At 37.5% G+C, this 18,257-nt stretch overlaps 1 pseudogene; it reads left to right on the top strand.

The window, feature by feature from the left end:
- Positions 1-4,221: 4,221 nt before the first annotated feature.
- LOC115302189 lies at positions 4,222-4,717 on the top strand (annotated as a pseudogene).
- Positions 4,718-18,257: the final 13,540 nt, after the last annotated feature.

Genomic DNA, 18,257 nt, shown 5'->3' with positions numbered 1-18,257 from the left:
GGTGAGAATGAAGAGAAGGAAAAGCACAAGAGAGATTTTCTTTTCAGGTAGGATTGACAGGATTCAGTGACTCAGTATGGGAAAAAGAGAAAGTGACCTGTGTGAACTCTGAGCTTTCTGGTTTGGGTAATGAATGACTGTGGTATTGTTCATGGGGTGAAGAAAAGTAGAGAAATGGGTTTGGAAGGAAAGGTGATTTCAGTTTTGGATGTGTGGAGTTTAGAATACCTATGAAATGTGCATGGAGAGAGAGGTTTATAGGCATTTGGACAAACAGACTCAATTAAAGAGAGAAGAGCTGAAACAGAACTAGGAGGGACAGCACATAAATCCTGCCCATGCCTTGGCACTAGATGAGATTGCCCAGGGACCAAGAGATGAATGAAACTTAGGCAATTGATTTTGTGTATATATTCATGTGACCTTTGAGCACTTACAAAGTCAATATAAATATATTGACAAAGAAGGGAAGAAAGTCTTAGGTTAGACTATTTGTTTTGAGTTTTGGCTCATAACATATGGTCCATGATGGTAAATGAGATCTCAAGGTCCCTTCCCCCATGACGATTCCGTGAGGTCTGGATGAACAAAGGGAGGTATTTTTAAGTGAAGCTCTATTTTACAATTACAACTCTAGGACAGCAGAGAAATCAGACTTTGGGCTGAGACAGCATTTTTCTCCTCCCCTCCAATTGAAGCTTTCTCTGAATTTGGAAATCATATCTTTCTTTATCTGGGTCAAGGACTTAAAGAAAAGGCTAAGTGAGTTTGGTGCAAAACAGCATGTTCAGATGTTTGCATTAATCCCCTGAAACTACTCACCCAGAAAAGGTAGAAGGGAAGAAAAGACAAAAGTAAAGAAATTTTTTTGACAGATGGCTATCTGTTATTAATTAATCAATTTATTTATCTGATTTACTTTAAACTTTTCTACTACAATCACTTTTAGAGAAAATTGTGCCTCTTTGGTGAGTATTGGTATTCATGGCTTTTGTTGTCATAGTCATTAAACTCCCTCCATCCCAAATCTTTGTTGAAAGTATTAAATATTCTTAGGATTCTGATTTTTTTTTGGGTGTTCAAAACCTGTTGATATGTGCCATAAATACAACAATCCTTTTAAGAATCTATAAGCCAATTGATAGTGTGACTACGATTAATATATAATGATTCTGTGTTTAAGTTTATGGAAAAAATCTTAGGACTTTAACAGATAAATCAGCATATGACATACACATTTAATTTCAGAAAATAGTGCAAATTAGAATATGGGAAAGTTTATTATAAAAGAGTTACAGAGATAAAAAATTTGAACAAAATTTAAGATGTATTTAAAAATCTCACTCAATTCCAAAAAAATTTTTCATAGGTAAAACTCATTGTTAGAAGGTAGGTAAGGACTTTTTATGCCATTATACTCTAATTGCAATGGAAGTTGGCAGTGGTTTTATAAGTAACAATATTCTTAGAGTAAAAACTAACTCAGCAATCCAACCCCTCTGAAATTTATCTTAAGGAAATACTCTAAAAGGAAAAAATCCACATGCTTGAAATTTCCATTGTATTATATACAGGGAGCAATTGGAAAGAATCAAAATGTCCCAAATGATTCAAAATTTACCTTAGATATCATGGATCTTTTCTCAGTATAACATTAAAGTTATAATTGGTAAGACTGTAAAGAACGAGGAAAACTGGTTGGTAGACACTTGAGTCTGGAGGATGAGGGGTTAAGTATAAAGGAGGAGGCTTTATTTTATACCTTGTAATTACAACTACCAGGAAAAATATTTTGCTGTTCATGTTTTTCTTTGTCCAGAAGTAAGCTCTTCACAGCTTGCAACTCTCTTAGTCATCATTATTTCTCCAGTGCTCAGTAAATGTTTGCTGAATTGAACCTAATCTGTGCAAATCTAATATGTACAAATGAAATGAGTAGGGAATATTACATGTAGGACACAGAAATAGAGAAGATAAATCTCAATTTTTCAGAGATAATTTGGGGAGAAAAGTACAATCCATGATATGCTGTTATAAAAGTACATTTGAAGGAAATAAATTGTTTATATATTGGACTATATATTGGAGTCCAGGTGCAAAATAGTATGTTTTGGATATGATTCTATGATATTTTGGATATTAGCATTCTAATCCTGGAAAATAGATAATCATAGTTAAAAAATAAACTCACTGTGTATCAGGTAATAATAGAAAACATACATGTTAAATGGTAAATGAAATTTCATACCATACATGCAATTCTATAAAAAATACTAGTAATGCATTGCAGAACTATGGTTATTATTATTATTATTATTTTTTTTGATGTCTGGTCTTATTTGTTACTCTTAGAAAAATCTCGTTTTTGACTGGACTCAGAAGCTCTCAGAGAAGACAGCCTCTGTCTCTTGGCGTCTGTTCCTGGCACTTTTCTTCGGCCCCTTCATTCTTTTGGCCGCAAGTTTAGCAGACTCTGCAGCCTCTTCCTTATTTTTCTTAGTGTGCTGATTCTTCCAAGCAGTTCACCGAGGTTTGTTCTGGAGGACATGAGGAGTGACAAGAGGCTGAATTTTGGGTGCTTTGGTTCGAGGTTTTTTTACCTTCTTTGTTTAGGGGCTTTCTCACATTGTACTGGCAGACATCATCTTCCTTCAAGAGATGGAAAAGTCTGTGGGTTCCACTAGCTCTTTGGGGCCCCAAGCAATGAGGCACAGTAGGATCAGTGAGTCCAGGAATATCCTTTCCCCCTTTTTTTCATGACGACCCAAGTTGAGAACACTGAGACTGGCACCCACAGTGCAAGCCTGGAGAGATGTGTGCTTTCTTTCTCCAGTCCTCCTTGGCCGGTAGCAGAAATGGCCCTTCCTCAGCAGCAGGCACCCTGCCTCATCGGGGAGCTGTTTGTCATTGCCACCACTGATTCAGACCACATAACCCTTCCACTCTTCACCTAGTTCATCAGCAGCAACTTCCGTGGCCATTCGCTTCTCAAAAAAGATAGAAAGTTTGTGTTCGTTGTTCACTTGAATGAGTTTCTTGCAGCTGGCTGGGAAAGAGATGTTCAGCTTCACCCTGAAGCAGCCTACCGCCTCTGAAGCGTCATGAAAAAGAGCTGGTTAAGTTTTAAAAAGCAAGCCGAGGGGCACCTGGGTGGCTCAGTGGATTAAGCATCTTTCTTTAGCTCAGGTCATGATCTCACTGTTCATGAGTTCCAGCCCTGCATCAGGCTCTGTACTAACTGTCTGGAGCCTGCTTCGGATTCTGTCTCCCTCTTAGTCTGCTCCTCCCCCTCTTGCACTTGGTCTTTCTCTCTCTCTCTCTCTCTCTCTCTCTCTCTCTCTCTCTCTCTCTCCCTCCCTCCCTCTCTCTCCCTCTCTCTCCCTCTCTCTCCCTCTCTCTCCCTCTCAAAAATAGTTAAAAAAAATTAAAAAACCAAGTTACCTAATTCAATGATTTCTTCTATATTATGTATATTTCATGCAGTCAGAATGAATATATCCTTACAAATGGCACAAAGCAAGCTGGCACCAACAAAAGAGTGGCTTCATATGCAGGAACCATCATTTCTATAGACATTTTGAGCTGGAGAATTCTTTGTTTCAAGGTGGGAGTGTGGGGCTGTTAAGTGAATGGTAGGATGTTTAGCAGCGTTCCTGACCTCTGTCAACTAGATGCCAGTAACCCCCTCTATGACTGTCAACAAGTGTCCTTAGACATGCCAAATGTCCTTGGGGGATGGGAATCACTTCTGGACAACATGAAATATTTCAGTAAAAATGAATGCAAGTGTGTTATCAGTATATAAGTAACAGAAAAAATTAATTTGAATAGAAATATGGCAATGCCTCCATTGCTTTGGCTTCTGGATTATGGTAGGGACCGATTTAGATCTATGTTCCATGTATAACCTAGTTTCTGTCTCAAGATGGTGGACTCTGTTATGAAAATTATTGCTAACATGAACTTCGTAGTGGGGATATTTTGCTTTTTGTTTTCAGTTTATTCTAGTTCTGGCCCTAAGTGTTTGCCCACCATATAAAAATAACAGATCAATTAATGAAAGGTCACTCTTGGATTTTTATGTCTTTCCCTCCTCCACCTTCTCTTTCTAATTTTCTTTCTGTTTTCTACTTTTTGTTGTGAAAACTTTCATCTTTTATTCTGGCACACACTATAATTTTAGAGATGTGACTTAAAAAATCTCTAGTCTACTTCCAGATCATGTCTGGAGATGTTCTCCTGCCTGTGGACACAGGACCATCCTTGTCTCAGACTTTTCAGCCATCTGAGCCCTTTTATCCTGTAGGTGTTGTAAAGAACATCGACTTTGTTCAAGAAAGATTATAGACATTTTGTTTTCCTCTGGAAGCTCTGTGATTCGTGCCCAAGCGGAGCTGCTCCAGTCACCAGGGACAGGCGACAGCTGGGTCGGTGGCGACTGGCCTGCAGCATTATCTTGTAGTAAAGACGAATTTGCTCCTCAATCCCAAATCTTTCCTGAGTGGATTAACAGGAAAGCCGGTGGTGGTTAACCTCAAGTGTCGAATGGACTGCAAAGCCTACCTGGTATCTGCAGATGGCTCTGTGGACATGCAGCTTGAAAACACAGAATACATCAATGGAGCATTGGCTGGACATTTGGTGCAGTTTCAATAAGGTAGAACAACGTCCTTTGTATCAGGGGTATTAGGAGGAAGACGGAGTAATGAGAGAATAGCATCTTTTGAGATGGATTTATATAGATGTCGAGACAATAAACATATTAAAAAAACAAATATAGACTTTGAAGTCACATAGACACTATTGAAACTCTTTCTGAAATAAATCAGCCAAATATCCTTAGAAAGACTCTCAATCTCTAAAACTCATTTATTTTTATTTTTTTTAAGTTTATTTTTGAGAGAGAGCGAGTGAGCACATGAGCAGCAGAGAGGGAGGGAGACACTGAAGCCAAAGCAGGCTCCAGGCTGTGAGCTGCCAACCTGAGTCCACTATGGGGCTTGAGCTCATGAACCACGAGATCATGACTTGAGCTGAAGTCAGACGCCCAACTGCCTGAGCCACCCAGGCACCCTGAAAAACTATCTTAAAAACTGGATTAGGAGTATGACATTATATGGTTTTGGGAGGAGCTAAAAGGGTGATTCTCATGAATGACCCAGCATTGTACCCATATTAAAGACAATCATGGTTTCCTTCATATCTTCTATGAAACATGCCTAATCGTATGAAGCATGGATGCCTTATAATGCAACTCATTGCTGTGTTAATTTGCTTGGGCTGCCCTAACAAAGCATTGTAGACTGGGTGGTATAAATGACAGAAAAAGTTTTTAAAATTTATTTTGATGTTCGTTAACATACAGTGTAGTTTAGGCCTCAGGAGTAGAACCCAGTGATTTCATCTCTTACATATAACATGTGGAAAAGTGCCTTTTTTAATGCCTGTCATTCATTTAACCCAGTCCCCTGCAAAGTCCCCCTCCCCGGCCACCCTCAGTTTGATCTCTATTTAAAAGTTTCTTATGGTTTGGTTCCCAACGCTTAGAGTACACTATCAACAATAGCCAAATTACGGAAAGAACCCATATGTACATTGACTAACAAATGGATAAAGATGATGTGTGTGTGCGTGTGTGTGTGCATACACACACATATATAATACTCAGCAATGAAAATGAATGAAATCTTGTCATTTGCAACGTGGGTGGAACTGGAGGGTGTTCTGCTAAAAGCAAAATACGTCAGAGAAAGATATTACATGATATCAGTCTTACGTGGAATTTGAGAAACTCAACAGATGAACATAGGGGAAGGGAAGGAAAACAAACTTGTTTACTCACAATTTTGAAAGTCCCAAGACCGAGGTGTTAGTTTGGTTCCTTCTGAGGCTTTTCACTTTGACTTGTATACGGCCGTCTTCTCACGGTGTCTTCACACGGTCTTAACTCCGCCTATGATCTGTATCCAAGTTTCCTCTTGTAAGGACAGAAGTCAGAGGGGATTAGGGCTTACTCTAATCGCCTTATTTTAACATAAGTGCCTCTTTAAAGACCCCATCTCCAGATACAATCACATTCTAAAGTACTAGGGGTTTGGAAGAACATATTTTTTTCGGGACACAATTCAGCCCGTGCCTTGCCCTCTTCACTTTGGAATTTTAAAGTTGATATGAGAGAGCACATGCAAGACAGCACTAGTGGGGGAGGGGCAGAGAAGGAGAAAAAGAATCCCAAGCAGGCTCCTTGCTGTTAGCATAGAGCTCCATGTGGGGATCCGTCTCCCCAAATGTGAGATCACGACCTGACCTGGAATTAAGAGTTGGATGCTCACCTGACTGAGTCATCCTTGCACCCCCACTTTAGATTTTAGAGCAGCATTCCAAGGAGCAGCTCTGCTGGGATCCCTGCCAAATCTACACAGACAACACTTCACCTTTACTATTATCTCATTGTTTTGCCCTATGTGTTTTAACTGTTTTGGCAGTAGCTGCAAATGCACACACAGAGAAAAAAAATTGAGTTGATGTCTTTAGTGACTATGGTCTTGAATATGCTATTTACTCTTTTAATCTTTTACTCACACATTGAATGGGTTTGTCCACACAAACCTATTGAGCATTCATCATATCACAGGCATTGCTGTAGGCCTTGGGAGGTGAAAATAACACATTGTGTTTGCCTTGAGGAGCTTAGTCAAGAGAAGAAGGAGAGAGTCAGAGAAAGAGGGATTATAAAAATTCCAAGACAACATAGTTGTGCAAAAGGGAGATAAGCATAAGATATTACATTAAATTTAAATTACAATGGTCTAATTCTAATATTAGACATTCAATTGGAAAACTTCCTAGGCAGAGTGAGGCTGAGAGATAAGGGTTAGGTTTTTGGAACTACAGTTTAGCTACCTCTTACCTACAGCCTAAAATAGATCTGACCTAAAGTCCTAGCTTGATTATTGGGAGAATAAAAGTCCGAAGTTTAGCCACTCTGGAAATGGAACTAATCTCTCTGCCTAGGTATATAATTGACCCTCTCTATTTATAATGGCATGATTTATACTTAGCAGAACTTGAGATGCATGATATTAAAATCAGGAGTTTGTGTATCAAATACTAAAGTGTGAAAATACCCCAAAATACTAAATACAAATACTGGAAAAAGTGCTAAGGATATCCGGAGATAAGGAATAGCAAGAGTGCTGGAAGGTGAGAATAATAAAGGCAGCATTGAATGTTGGATTCCAAATCATAGTTTTGATTCCATGAGTTTTAGTTGGGAGGGATAGTGAAAGAATCTGATCAAGAAGTATCAGGTGGTAAGCAATGATCGGTCATCTTTGTGGAGCACTAAGAAAGAGCAGCTCATATGAATGACACACAAGAGTGAGCTACAGCACTTTTATAAGAGAGAATATTGCAGAAACCAGGAGCAAGGGTCTCTGTGGGTATTTGTAGAGGAAGGAGTAGGTGCTTTCCTATGGCCAATGTCCTGAGTGGCTTCTATGAAGATGGTGGGCATGGGTAAGGATTAATTTTTTTTAATTTTCAGAGTAATCTTAGGTTCACAGGAAAATTGAGAAGATAAATTTCCTATATACCCCCAATATACACAGCCTCCCCCATTATCAGCCTCAATCACCAGAGTGCTGTATTTGTTAACTGACCACCCAGGATCCATAGTTTATATTGAGGTTCATTCCTGGTGTTGTATATTCTTCAGGTTTGGACAAATGTATAATGATACATATCCACCATTAGAGTACCATACAGAGTAGTTTCAGTGCCCTAAAAATCCTCTGTCTTCCACCTTCCATCCTTTTCTCACTAACCCTTGCCAACCATTGATCTTCTTGTATTCATAGTTTTCCCCTTTCCAGGATGTCCGATAGTTGGAATCATACAATGTGTAACTTTTAAAGATTGTGTTCTATCAGCAATATGCATTTAAGATTCCTCTGTCTGTTCATAGCTTGATAGCTCACTTCTTTTTAGTGCTGAATAACATTCTATTGTCTCCTACTGAAGGATGCCTTGGTTGCTTCCACATTTGGGCAATTAGGAATAAAACTACAAATATCAATGTGCAGGTTTTCATGTGGACATAAGTCTTTAGCTCCTTTGGGTAAATAACAAGGAGCATGATTACTGGATTATATGATAAAAGTATGTTTAGTTTTGGGGTGCTTGGATGACTAAGTCATAAGAGCATGTGACTCTTGATCTCAGAGTCCTGAGTTTGAGCCCCACATTGAGTGTAGAGCTTACTTAAGTAAATAAAAACTTTGAAAATCATATGTTTAGTTTTTTAAGATGCCACCAAATGTTCTTCCAAAGTGACTGGACCAGTTTGCATCTCACCAATTGTATAAAGCATTCCTATTGCTCCACATCCTCACCAGCATTTGGTGATGTCACTGTTCTGGATTTTGGATATTATAATAGGTGTGTAGTATCTCGTTGTTAATTTTCAGTTCTCTGACAACGTATGTATAATGTCTTTTTATATGCTTATTTGCCATCACAAATCATTTTTTATTGAGTTTGTGAAAGCTCTGGTTTATCATGTCATGGAAAAGAGGCTGCCAGTCATTTCTTTCTCTTTTTTTAGTTTTTGTTTCTTTGTTTTGTTTTTAATGTTTTGTTTATTTTTGAGGGAGAGAGAGAGACAGCATGAACAGGGGAGGCTCAGAAAGAGAGGGAGACACAGAACCTGAAGACAGGTTCCAGGCTCTGAGCTAGCTGTCAGCACAGAGCCTGACATGGGGCTTGAACCCATGAACTGTGAGATGATAACCTAAGCCAAAGTCAGACGCTTAACCAACCGAGCCACCCAGGCACCCTAGCCAGTCATTTCTAGTGAGACCTGGAAAGCTCTGAGGAATTGTGGATGTCCCTGGAAGTAGTTATTTTCAAACACTACAATTATCAGTGAGTTATTGTTATCTATAAAGCCAGCTGTAGTTTACTCCAGCTGAAAATGTCCTTAATCACTTTTTGAATTGGTCTATTCCTGAGTGGCAGCCAGATATGCCTAGGTTTGCTCTTTCCCTTTCACAGGAAGTCCCAGCTAGGAAAATCAGTTTCTATTTTAATGCAGGATCTAGAAACAGGCAGACCTGTAGGAGAATAAATGGGGGTGGTCAGGGGTGAACATGGATCTAACCCACTTTCTACATAATTTGATTACTATGGGCATCGAGTTTTATTCCTGTGCAAAGGCATCTGCACTGTTACTGGTTTAATCATGATACTCTGAAACTGGTTGTTTGCAAAATATTTTGAGCACCTTGGAAATGTGGCATCATTTGTGTATAAAATATTACTAAGTGTACTGTTTGCCAAATAATTCAGAGAAAGGTTCAGCTGACTTTCCTTGCTTTGCTGATTTAGAAGCTTTTTCTTCAAAGTAGATGTAATGATTCTCTTGCTTAAATGTAGCTCTGGGCACAGTTACAAATTTTCAGCATGTTTTTGGCTTCTAATAATTTACATCAACTATTCAGTAATTTGGCGTTTTGTTAATTTTTTTTCTAATGCAACATGTTCCTTGTTAAATGTCCTGTTGGTAGCAAAATGTGGTTACTTTGAATAATATTTCTGCTACTGTAGGCAAAAGGAAAATAATTTTGCTGATATCTAAGTAGATGAGGGAGGGGAGAGAAAGATGACATTATGTATTTTAATGAATACTTGAATACACACAGAAAACAAAAAATTAGAATTATATTAACTTTGGAAATATGTATCCTTTTTTGTACCTGTATCCAGTAACAATGCTTAATAGGATTAATATTCAGTTTATATTCACCATAAACTACAAGCCATAGCATTCTCTCTCCCTCTTTCCTTCCCTCCACTTGCCCTCTCTCCCTTCTTTCCAGTGAATGCAGTTATGTGGCAGACTAGTGTTGGTATCATTCTGGCAAATGCTTGCATTCTTAAAAGCTGCATATGATTAATTATCTGTTTTAAAAATAGGGAAACTCAGATTTCATGGTGTGATCACTTGACTAGCATTAATAGTTAGTGAACAGTTACTGTGCATTCTGAGTATTCTAAAGAAATGATATTTCATATACTGATCTTGAGATTTATAACCTTAATGGGGAGACATAAAAATGTCATAAATATATCTATAAAGAAATCCAGTGTTGGGTGGATAAGTGCAGCAAAAGCAACAGAATATAGAAGACTTAACCCTTCCATTCCTATGATTCTTCAAAGGATAAAAATATTTGATTTCTTATTTCAAGATTCAGGTGGTAGGTTTTGCTAATTTTAAAGATAAAATATTTTTAAAAACAGTTTTATTTTTGCAGTCACACAAGCTTTCTGTGGACTAATTTAGGAGAACTAGGATCTATCCATTTTAGAAGGTAAATCACTCAGAATAAAAACAACAGTAACAAAAACAGCTATTCAGCTTTGAGACAAGAAGTGTCACAGGCAAGATGATTTGTTTGCAAGAGTCATCCAGAGGGTGGAGATGCTATAAGAGCTCAGAGTTGAGCTGGACGCAGCACTGTGGCCTGTCAGTGGGAGATCAGAATTTTCATGATCCTCAGAAAATAGCTATTGTAGAAATAAATGCAAAGGCTTGGGGAAAACTTTCATGTACAGTAAATGTTATCAGCATAGTTGACCAAGCCTAGGACCAGTGGTTTCTGGTAAAGGTGAGGAGGGAGAAGATGAAATGGCAGGTGAGGGTCAGATTGAGAAGGACCTTCAACTTAAGCAGGGAGTTTAGCAGTTTCTTAGCAACCATTGGCACTCTAGGGAGAGTCATCTTTCACTAGCTTGAGATCCCATTCAAACTTTTCTCCTTTCATTCTGGGGTGAGATGCAAAGATGGAGGGATTGGGAGACACTGTGAAGAGGTCTGGAGATCAAGTCTAGGGTGCTGCTTCACTTGGTGATGGATGGATCAATTTATTCTCTCAGTACTGGATAATCTGAATAATGATGCTGAGAAGTGAGTGACGAGCCACAAAGTGCAGGGCCTTAATCATAAGGATTTTGTTGTCATTGTTAATAGCAGGGTTAAAATAACAGCTACCTTTTCAATCTTAATCTTTGTGGTTCAAAGGATGCCAGTCCAGTATAATTCCCAGAGTGTGGCTATTCATAGGCAGCACACAGTTTTCATTGTTTTGGGACAGTTCATGTTTTACTATATCCTTTGACAGAGTAGCACAGTGAGGCTAAGGAGAATTGCCAAAGATTCTGCCTTTTTCTAAATCTGTGCATGAGGTTCACTGGCTCAAACAAGATGAAATTCTCTACCAACCTCTCCCCATTTATGGACAGGCCCACAATTCACCACTCCCTGACGCTGAAGCCGAGAGAAATCAGCATAGATAGGAAGAGCCATGTGTCCAGGAATTAATATACCTAAAGATGACTCATGAGTATGTCAGTTTATTCACTTGACTCATTCATGCATGGGTCATCAGTTTATGGCTAGGTTTCATATAAATATGTCATGGTTAGGTTTTTCCCTAAATATTAGTAGGGGACTTGTGATTTGGTGCTTCGAGATAGTTATTTAAAATACTACTACTAAGTATAGATAGATTCTATCCTTGGAAATTTTAATATGCGTACCTTAATGAAGTGGAGGAGGACAGAAGATGAGAATGACTTATGAGGAATCTTGAAAAAGGACTGTAGAGAGAGCCAGCTAGCTGGCTGTAAGCATGCCATGGTCTTGTGGCATTCATCTTTGAATCCCTAGAATATAGCCCAGGTATGGAGTAGAGACATACCAGATATTTGTTCAACTAAAGTGATATGAGAGCTATGTGAATTAGGCTTGCAAGTCTGAAAACTCTTGCTGAGGCGGCCCTCTGCACATGTTAAGCACTGACTAATGCATAAAATGTCCTAAATCAGGGTTCTGAGAGGTAGAAATGTTGCCATAGTAATTGAATACTGGTGAGTGTTTGCTTCTCTTTAGCCTAAAAGCTAAAACATGGAGTGCACATGATTTCTAAAAGGATGAAATTCGTGCCCAACTAAGTATACGACCAAATAAAAGGCTATTTAATTCCAATGCATCGTTCATGCTTCCTGAATTATTCTTTCACCCTACTTTCCACATCTCCGCCTCTGCCTCAGAAGTAACAGCTGTGGATACCAGCAGTTGTGACGACCCTCTGTAGTCCTGGCAGTTGGCTAGTGCATCATTGGGCTGGTGGGAGGTGGAAACCATGGCCATGAACAACCCTGCTTTTGCAGGAGAGAATGCATCTGAACCCGGTCACTTCTTGTGACCATCAGTGTCCTCACTTACTTTAAGTTTGGAGGGCAGTTTGAGTCTAAAGTGCATCATTTTCTGAATATCTTTCTGACTTGACTTTGGAGTAAAACAATGGAAATTTAAAAATTTCTGAATTAATATTGTGGGGATTGAGCTGATGAGAATTATGGAGAGATAATCAAATGTGATTTTCCAGTGAAAAGGTGGAGAAATAATATGCTTGTATTCCCTTTGTAATTTCCTCCATCTCCTTTTTTATTTCCTTTGTATTTATGTCTCCTTTTAAAAAAAAAACATTCCATGATCTTTTAAGCTAAAATCTCCATATAAGAATGATGGGCATGCTATCTGTTCACTTCCCCTAGAAAAACTGTAAACTGTAAAATGGTGAATGACACAGCAACTCATGGGCTTTATTTACCTTAAGTAGAGTGTCTTAAAAGCAATGTCTCTTGGTCCCACCTCCCCTTTTCTGCAAACCTTAGGGGCTTTAGAATAACATCACACACTTAACTTTCTTATAGAGTGATTCCCAAGGTCAAAGTCATTTAGGCTGCTCTTTTACCATAGCCATTGTCTAGACTCCATCCAAGAGATGCTAGGAAGAAGGAATCAAAAGAGAGGCTCTTGATCTTTGTCCTTACTTTTGAAGATAGATAAATTCATTTGTCTCTAACTTGTCACAAACTGATGGCAAATAGTGCAGGGGAAATCTATATATTCTGAGTTGAAATGCTTGGACAGAAAATTCCCCCAAATAAAATGATCTGAATTGATTTTAATTTCTCAGAATTAGCATATTGGTTTGCTAGGGTTGCCATAATGAAATGCCAGACATGAGGTGGCTTAAGCAGTGGAAATTTGTTTTCTCCTAGTTATGGAGGCTGGAAGTCCGAGATCAAGGTGTCAGAAGACTTGGTTTCTATTGAGGCCTCTGTCCTTGTCTTGTAGGCAGCTACCTTCTTGTTGTGTACTCACATGACCTTTTATCTGTGCCAACATCCCTGATGTCCCAAAAGGACACCAGTTAGAATAAAGCCCAATCCTTGTGACTTCATTTAACCTTAATTACTACTCTAAAGACTCTATTCCAAATATAGTCACATTCTAAGGTGCTGGGGAATTAGGGCTTCAACTTAGGACTTTTGGGGAGACATAATTCTTTAATAGTTGGCTGTACACAATTTACCCTGCTCACAACTTCGAGTAAACAATAGGGAAACCATCAAACCATGTTGTTTCCAAATATTGAGACTTATTTACTATTTTTGTGTTTCTCCAAATACGAAGGACCCTTACTCATTGTAAATTCATCCTGAACTATAAATATATAGTTAATTAAAAAATCTCATTATTATTTTATAAAGAACCAGGCAATGTTTTCCTCTTACATGCCATCCCACTTAAATTCTCCTAAGTGCTTCCTGCAAACTGACCTCATTTCACACTTGATGTAAAAGTCTCAGCTGTGAAATGGGGCAGCTAAAAGCCTTTAATTTGTCACAAATCCCACAATACCTAACCTCTTAAGTAGACTGTCAAATGAGTGTAGACCTAGAGGAAACTGGCCCGACCCTAAGAAAAACAAAACAAAACAAAACCCATTAGATCTTTCATTGAAATGGACATATATGTTGTTTTCCTAAGCTATTAAAAATTATTGACATTTGACATGCCAGATAGTGGTAAGTTTAGGCAAAAATAATGTCAGTTACTATTGAAACTTTTACAAGTTGATGGAGAACATAAAATATACTTCTAGATCTGAAGTAAATTTTTCAGTAAAATTATTTTTCACAGATTTCTTCTAAGTCTACCAAAGGTGGCCTTAACTATCAGGCAGTGATAGTTAGACATATTTGTGCTTCAATGTATTCATTTGTTATCTATTAATTATTTCCCAAGTCTGTTTACTTGGAATTTGTTCCTATTTGTACTATGTATTTTTTATTGCCATATTTGAATACTGTTTATCATTCAAATGTTTCAAAACACTGAGCCATGATAACTGGTTATTGAACACATGTTTTCTAGAATGCACTTGGTGGTAGGAAGGGACGGCTCATTGTCGTTGCAGACAGTAGAGTCCCTTCATCTCTCTCATTCAGATGACCCAGTGTTCATTATAAAAACGTAATGAAGAGGATACTAGACTTATTTCAGCAACTCTAAAGATACAGTCCTTTGAATTCTAGATTGTCAAGTCCCTTACTTGAATATATAATGAGATAATTCAAGTAATGCATTCGAATTTAATTTTAACTCAGCATTCAGGATTTGCTGTTAATGAAATACATAACCTAATTTTTTAAAGAAAAAATCAATGAATTTGATGATATCTTGAAACCTTATTTCATTCTCTCTGGAGTTGTCATGGCAACAGAGAAACTAGGGTGCTATGGGGGAGATGTGATTTTAGACTTATGCTGTAGTTATTTCTGTGTAGAGTCCAGAGAGAGTAATGTGATGGCTGCTTTATTCAAAAAATTACATTTATTATGCATTATGCTAGTATAGCAGTCATGGAGAACTCAGATTCTCTAAGATGACTGGCTTTGCCACTTGACTTAGTAAGTTGGGTTCAGGTTTTCTTTGTCCTGTTTAAGTTTCTGTTCAGTGACTGGTAGGATTATTTTTGATAGGTACAGTATCCAAGTAAGGGTTTTGGATCTTGAAACAAACAGGATGGATAATACAGAATGGAAACCATTTAATTTACTAAATGGTTCAGTTAGACACTTGAATTACAAACTTTCTGCATAAATATGAAGTTAGCTTTGATTACAAACCCTGCCCCACAGATCTGGGCAGCTCACCCTCTTACCCCACGTTGTGGAGACTCCTGACCCTGCCTGGCATTGGCTCGCTGTCCACTTACACAATAAGACAGGTTTCTCACTCAGCATGCAAAGCCTCCTAATACCCTTTTTCTCTTACTTTATTTGATTTTCTTTTTTCTTCTTTTCTCCCTTTTACCTCCCTTCCTCCATTTCTTTCCCTCTCCTTCTTTGGCCCACTGACCCCCTGACTCCCTTCTTTACTTCCTCCCTTCTTTTTTCCGATGCTTTGTCTTGTACATTCATTGCACTGAATTTACCTACCATTCTGTATTGCCTCCGGCTCCAAGCTTGTTCCACTTCCTTTTCTTGGTAAGTGATAATCCTTAGTGTTTATAGATCGAGATCCAGAGATAAGACATTAAAAGAAGTCATACTTTCAGATGACAAGAGTGGCAGGAGTGTCTGAATCACCACACTAGGCATTGTTTGGAAGAATTTATGCTCTTGTTTCTCCTTTTAAGTAAAACATAGTCCATTGTTAACTCTGTTAACGATTGAAGAAATCTTATATATTTAATAGCTTCCTGATAGATGCTTAGAATGGAGCACTTGGCCATTATGCCACTGTAGATTTAGATACTATTTAGGTAATTCCTACTGCAAAATGCACTGAACAGTAAATACATTTTCACTGAAAACAAACAATATGAAAAATTTAAGATGATTAAGAGCCTTGAATTAATGATAAGTTCAACCCTATGCTGGCATAATTAGATATGAACTTTAGACACACTGAAAATGTCAGCTTTCCCAATTGGCACTTCTAGAATTATAATAGCTTTTCACTATTAAAAGAATTAAAGCGACTTCCAAAATAAAAGCATTTCATTCTTAGTCAACCCTGGTTTGGTGGCATAGAATAGTAGACAGTGGCTTTAGTTCTGTGCTTTCAGATATGAAAATGGGTGAGGAATTACCAGAAGACTTCAGAATGCTTGTCCAAAGAAGTCTATTAATATAGAACCAAAATTAGAAGCAAGAGGATGAATGTTTGATTAAGATGGTACTGAAATTGTGGGCCTCACTATGGTGGTTGGGAAGGCAAAGTCTCCCTCTTTCCTTGTCTTCCCTGCTCTTCTACACACCAAAAATATGTGGAGCGGGCGCAGGCTATATATAGCAAGCATTAAGTGTGGTACTCACATCTCCATTCAGATTTAATAAACATTTCACAATTAATTTGTCCCAAACTGAAATTAACCTCCAAATTTGTACCACCAATATCTTCCCCATTTCAGTTGATGCCAACTGCATCCACTCAAGCCAAAAACACTGGGATCATCCTTAACTGCTCTCAATCTCTCTCACCCTACATCGAGTCTATCAGGAAATGGTACCGGTGCTATCTTAAAGATACATCCAGAATCAAAGAATCTTTGTTCTGACTATCCTGGTTGAAATACAGCGAATTCTCCCCTGTCATATCTTTTCTTCTTATAGTCTATTTTCAAGAGCATCCCAGAGCAATGTTCTTCTCTGATTTTTAATTTTCACATAATTTCAGGTTTGCAGAGAAGCTGTAAGAATAGGACAAAAGGTTCCTTTAAATCCTTCATCTAGATTCCCCAGATAGAAACTTACTCTCATTTACTGTGTTTTGTTAAATGTTGCCATATTCTCTTCTGTAAGAGCATGCTATTTTACATTTTCCCACCTGTGGGACCCCCATCAAAGCCTGGTGCTTGTTTTGTGTGCAGCAGTTTCTTGTTTGCTTTTTGTTCTTCTATGGAAATTTGTTTAAGGTTTATATCACTAATGGGATCATTTTCATAAACTGTATGTACCTAAAAAAATATTTCATACAAGTTTTCAAATTTCTTTCTCCATAATCTTGCAAACACTGTGGTGTGTTTTGAATTTTTACCAATCTGTTCGGTGAGAAATGATATCTCAGAATTGTAGTAATTTGCATTTCTATTAGTGTAAGTAAGATTGAATGCTTTCCATGTGTTTAAGGGCTTTTAAAAATGTTTGGGCTTTATTTTTGTTTTTCATTCATTTTACTATCAGGATTTTGGCCTTTTTTTTTTTTTTTCTTCTCCAGAATTTTAAGATTTCCAAATTGATGTAATTAGCTCTTTATTTGTGATGTATAAATGTTTTCTTCTAGCATTCTGTCTTCTGACTTTGTGGTGTGTTTTGCTTTGTTTTGGCCATACTAAAGTTTTAAAAATTTATGTAGTCAAATTTAGCAGTTTCTACATTTTCTTTGCATCTTGAGTTACAGCTAGAAAGACCTTTTCCCACCTCTGTGTTTTTATAAAAATTCATTTATGTTTGCCTGTACTTCTGTGGTTTCATTTTTTAAATATCTACATTCCTAAGCCACTTGGGGTTTATTTCTCTGTATGAAATTAGGTGTACATCTCATTTTGATGTTTCGATAAACATCAAAGAATTTTTATTAAAATATCAATTCTTGCCCCAGTGACTTGAGATGTTACCTCCATATACATTAAAATAATCACTTTGCACTGTATCTGGACTTATAATCTTTTCCCACTGGACTGTCTATATGCCTATGTGCCCAATTTTAATTATAGAAGTGGTATAGTATGTTTTAATGTCCGCTAGGGCTTGCTTCCTAGTACCTCTCTTTTATAGTGTTTCCCTGGATATTCCACATAAAGTTTGAATTAACGTGTTTAAATCTATTAAAAAGCTTACTAATATTTTATTGAGGTTGCATTAAATTTACAACTTGTGAAGAATTGATGTTTATATGATGTTGAGACACATTATTCAAGGACTAAGAATGTCTTTCCATTTGTTCCATTTGTTAAAATTATATCTCAGAAGTGTTAAGTTTTCTTTATGAACATTTAGTACATTTACTGTTTATTTCTGGGTATCTTATTTCCTTTTTGCTGTTATAAATGTCTTTCTTTGTCATTATATGCTCTGATTACCTTTTGTGTTTTTGAAAGCTGTTAGTGTCTGCATGTTAATTTTTTGTTCAAAGTTTTTTGAGTTACCTATATTGTCTGCAAATACTGTTTCTTTTTTCTCCCAACTCTTATGCTTCTTAGTGTTTTCACTCATCTGATTGCCTTGGCCTCTAGAAAATTTTAAAAAGCACTGTACTTTGTGGGCCTCCATTAGTATACTCAATACTCATTTTAAGAACAAGTTAAGTTCTATTTAGTTGAATGATTTTTTTT

This window comes from Suricata suricatta, chromosome 9 (assembly GCF_006229205.1).
Source record: "Suricata suricatta isolate VVHF042 chromosome 9, meerkat_22Aug2017_6uvM2_HiC, whole genome shotgun sequence".
Taxonomy (NCBI): Eukaryota; Metazoa; Chordata; class Mammalia; order Carnivora; family Herpestidae; genus Suricata; species Suricata suricatta.
This window is presented reverse-complemented; position numbering and strand designations above follow the sequence as displayed.